The sequence below is a fragment of the Poromitra crassiceps genome (genome assembly GCF_964638095.1).
Source record: "Poromitra crassiceps genome assembly, chromosome: 10".
NCBI lineage: Eukaryota > Metazoa > Chordata > Actinopteri > Beryciformes > Melamphaidae > Poromitra > Poromitra crassiceps.
Genome location: NC_139631.1, coordinates 29,226,000 through 29,231,018, shown reverse-complemented (window position 1 = coordinate 29,231,018; position 5,019 = coordinate 29,226,000). Strand labels below are relative to the sequence as shown.

General features: G+C 42.4%; 1 pseudogene across 1 annotated transcript; it reads right to left on the bottom strand.

The window, feature by feature from the left end:
* Positions 1–2,132: 2,132 nt before the first annotated feature.
* On the bottom strand, positions 2,133–4,718 carry LOC310784368 (bromodomain testis-specific protein pseudogene; annotated as a pseudogene). The gene has a single exon. The product of its transcript is annotated as a bromodomain testis-specific protein pseudogene (transcript).
* Positions 4,719–5,019: the final 301 nt, after the last annotated feature.

The window sequence follows — 5,019 nt, the reverse complement described above, 5'->3', positions numbered from 1 at the left end:
GGTATCGGCCGATAACCGATATATCGGTATCGGCCAATATGTTTGCCGATATTGCCGATATTGTTTTATTTAGTATTTTTTGAGTTATATAGACGGTTTTCACCAGAGTGCAACCCCACAGCACTTCCTTTTTCTCAGCATTTGGTAAACTGCCGAAATATTCACTCAACATCGTTACTTTTGTTTTCGCTGCTCAGCTGTATAGACGGTTTTCACGGAATGGTCAGTCCTGCACTTGAATGTTTTTTTTTCTTTTATGTCCATAGCAAACACTGCAACAGGAAGTGAGCGGGGGTTCAATGTAGAATGTTTTTGTTGTCAAGTTAAAACCATCTATAGACAGCATGTTTGTGTATATTTGATCTTTTTTCTTAACTCGTTATATTTTATATTTGTTCTATTTGTGTTTTTGTATTTCTAGGTATTTATAATTATAAAATTCACAGTGAAGTTTACTGTTTCATTGCATTGATGTCATTTTGGACAATAACGTTTAGTGATAAGCTGTAAAATATCCTGCCTACATACATTACATATCTCAAGTCATGTCAAGTCATATCTTTGTCAGGTGTTTGATATTTGAGGGATCATTGCAAAAGTGTAATATAATGTGTAAATATAATATAAGAATATCGGCCGATATATCGATATCGTCATTTTTTTTACTCCCTAATATCAGTATCGGCATCGGCCTCGAAAATCCAGTATTGGTCGGGCTCTAGTTAAAATGCTTAGTTCTACTTAAGTTACAAAAATATTTCAGCATTCATAACCAGGTATGCAGTAATAACTTTTAGATTGAGCACCAGGCATCCCGCCCCCCCCCCCCTAAAGTTTCAGTTTGGACAATGCTCTATATGAGTTATAACGTGAAATGTGAGCAGCATATGGGCAGCCTCTATAGGAGGGAGGGTGTGTGCAGTGCAGTGGTGTATGTTCAGGAGTGTATTCATTCATATCCTATATTTATGCTGCATACTCCACACAGTGAGCACCAACAGCTGAAATGTCAGCACCGGCCCGGGATACGCTGTGCTGTTGCCAGGTTTCTCATCTTGTCCCAACACATTTCTGAGATGCTTCTAAAAGCACTTTGGTGACTCTTGTAAAAACGCACTAAAAGCAGCCCTGTTTACTTGTAATTTCGGGATTTCACCCTTGTTGAAGACCATGGCCGGGCCAGAGTATAAATCTTACAGCCACAAACGTTTACAAGGTAATGTGAGTTAGCTGGGGAGAAGGGGGAATCTTGTATCTCACACACACACACACACACACACACACACACACACACGCACGCACGCACGCACACACACACACACACACACACACACACACACACACACACACACACACACACAAACATGGACGCACATTATTTATTAGTCCATCGGTCTCCAACTCTGAATAATGCAAGATGGAAAGCAATGGATTGACATTGACTATTGCTTAAATATTGAATTTAAATTGAATTTTGATGATTAGATGATTTTTATAGTCAAGTCAAGTTTATTTGAATAGCACATTTCATACACAGAGGCAATTCAAAGTGCTTCACATAAAATGGTTGACACAAGGAAAAAAAAGAATTAAGAGGATAAAAAATACATTTAAAAGCAATTATAGAATCTTAAGATAAGTGAATATTAACATTGACATAAATACGATTTTTTTTGTCTGGCTGAATAATCCAGCATTTCCTGTACTGACAAAATTAAGCATACAACCTGTAAAGCAATACTATTATTCATTTTGTCAACTGCATCAGGCCTATTCAAGCTGGCTCCCACATTTTTCCTTCTATACATTTTCAAATACAAAATAGTCCAACATTGTGACATGTGATTTGTTATACTGTGTCATCAGTGATGTCACTTAAGCAATTGTGATGTCATCAGTGATTTATGACAGACACTGATAGGCTGATATCTCCACCGCTTACTTTCACATGGGTGTGATTTTTATTAAGTATAATGTTATTTTCATAAGTGAAATTGTCTTTAATTGTATTCTCACACTCACACTTCGATGTGAAGTTGCTGTTTTATAGGCATTCTCAAAGAACTACTAACCTCTGAAGGCATGTACTGCCAGTACTAACAGTTGCACAGACGATCATGCTAATTTATTTATCATTCAATTGGGTCCATGTTGAGCTCAAATGTAGTCATGATGTCATGTTGCATAGTCATGTCAATACATGACATAGCCTCTCGCCGGCGCCGCTCTTGCTCCTGTGTGCGGGCCATCTCCCTTTCCACCGTGAGTTGCGTACTGAGAAGTTGCGTTGTCACGGGAGACTTGGATCTTTGCAGCTTGGATGAATCAGCTCTGTATGCCGCCTGTCTCTTCTTCAGAGCTTTTTCACATTCTTCCTTCTCCATAGCAACCTTACAGAAGTGCTGGAAGCTCTCCTTTGAGGACTTGATAATATTCGGGGTGATAGACTTTTGAATCACCCTAGCCCAAGAGTCTACATGTTTCAGGACATCCTTTTTGGAACATTGCCGTTTCCCAACAGATGTATCGGCTGTGTTGGTGCAAGAAACAATGGTGGTACGACTGTCAAGCAAAGCCTTGGAGCATCTGAAATCTCTTCGCCCATCATCATTTGCCTGCAATGGACCGCCCTGCAGAGGGGACAACAGTGGGCACAGAAGTCTGCTGGTAGAACAGTCCAGCAGGGATTGCAAGGCAGGATTTGCCTGACAAGTCTTGTTTGAGGCTTTTATCGAGACTTTTCTCTCTGATTTCTGCTTCTTTGTTCTTGGCGCTGATTCACAGTCACTGCTATCAGAAGTGCTAGAATCACTGAGGCGTGGCACATGGCTGGGGCCTTTGAGGCGTGGCACGTTGTTGGGGTGTTTGAGGCGTTGCACGTCACTTGTGTCTTTGAGGCGCAGCACGTCGCTGGAGTTTTTGAGGCGCGGGATGTAGCTGGGCTCTTTTGATGCCATGAGTTGTTGACCCTTTGACTTCTTCGTCAAGCTCTGCTCTTTACTGACAACCAACGATCTTCCAGCAGTCTTTAATTTCCCAGTCTGCACTTCTTTGGTTTTCACCAACTTGTTTTTGTTAATGCTCTTGGAACGTTTCCCTTGAAACGGCATAAGGAACCTCTGCACAGCCCTCAGTGTCGAAGGCTTAAGCTTTTCAAAGTCAATCGTAATCTCCTCTGGATTAGAATTTTGCAGAGAAGGCTCCTGGGCCTGAATGATATACACCAGCTTGCCCAGCTTGCCACTAGGCAGCTTGTGGATGTCCAGACTCAACTGTCTCTTCTCATTGTAAGACATTGGTACTCCTCTCTTGCCATGCAGAGTAGGAGGGCCTTTGCTGTTGACCAGTTTCTGTATGTTCGATTTGCTTTTTGAGGATTTGTGCTTTTTCCAAATATCTTCTTCTTTGGGTCTTCTGTCCTTTCTCCTATTCTCTTTCTTCTTTGGTTTCGGTAGGGGCGCCTGGGTGAGTCTATGCAGTTGATCACTAACACCTTTCAACTGTACCATTAGATTGGCCAGCTGAACGGCCCTCATTTCTGATGAACTCTCCAAATCAGAGGTGCTTTCACTGTCGCTACTCGCTGTAGTTGGGAGACTTCCATGTCCATCTACTTTTCCTTTGTGAACTTGGTAAGGTAAGGAGTGACTCTGTGGTTCTTCGGGAAGCTTTGAATATCGGTCTTCAAAAATATTCTGCAGTCTTCTTGCCATCAAGACAACTTCATTTGAAGGTGGGTTGTATTTGTAACAGTTGGAGAACATCAGTGTGACATCAGCGGCAAATTGTTGGACGTTTGCGTATTCTTGTTGATCCATTTTTTTGCTTATGGTCCCTAGATCCATAGGCTGTTGAATAATGTCATGGTAGTCATACAAGCCCAAGGCATCTACATCAACAGGGGTGTAGAAGGGCCACGCATATGCCGAGTGCTTCTTTGCAAGCATCTCCTTCAGGATAACATTGCAGTAGTTGAGCTGCTCAGAAGGTTTGGCCTTCTTGCCCAAAATGGGTGAATCGGGCACGTCTTTCCTGCGTGGTTTGTTCAGCCTTCCACTGCCTTGTCTGAATAACTTACAAGGTGCTGAAAGCTCCACATGAGGAGATGCTTCACAGCTCGTGATTGCTGAGGTGGTTGAAGTTGCCTCTGCTTTCCTCTTAACACCTTTTTTAATTGTTGCATCCATTTGGGCAGGTGGGATGGAGTGAAGCATATCAGGACTGACTGTCACTGTCTGCTGGAATGCGGCCTCCGACACAAGTGCGGGATTTGTCTTCCTAGTATTGACCGCTGACACTTCACTCTCCTCCTCAGGCATTTGGTCCACCTTCTTCTTGAAAAGCTGCTCCAGTTTTTGGCCCATGTGAACAATGTCATCAGTAGGGTGATTGTAAGTATAACAGTTGGTGAACATGGCGTTGAAGTCATGTACGCATTCCATCCCTCTCCAGTAATACTTGTTTTGAAGACGCTTCTTAATGGTGCCCAGATCCATAGGGTTTCTAATAATTGCATAATAATCTGGAAGACACAATGCCACTGCATCAACAGGCTGCCGAAAGGGCCACGAAGAAGGATGCTTCCATAATGCTCTGACCACCACCTTTTCCAGATACTGCAGCTGATTGGTTATACGTCCAGGCCTCTTGGGATGTATGATGTCTGGAGGAGGATTTCCACTCACACTGGGAATCTTAGAGACTTCCACATCAAACATTATGCTATCTTCCAGCCGGTGCAATCTAGATTTGCCCGACTTGCACCTATTTATATCCTCTGCAGGTTAGGATTTATGACATCACTGATGATGTCACAATGTCTATGACATCATCGGTGATGTCATCAATTGTGATGTCATCAGTGAGTGATGTCATCTGTGATGTCATCAGTGAGTGATGTCATTAGTGATGTCAGCAGTGATGTCAGTTGAATTACAATCTTACGATGTTTACTACTATATAATAGAGCTGAACAGTCACGTGACATCTTTTGCCCCGGGAGTACAAATAAAAAATGAA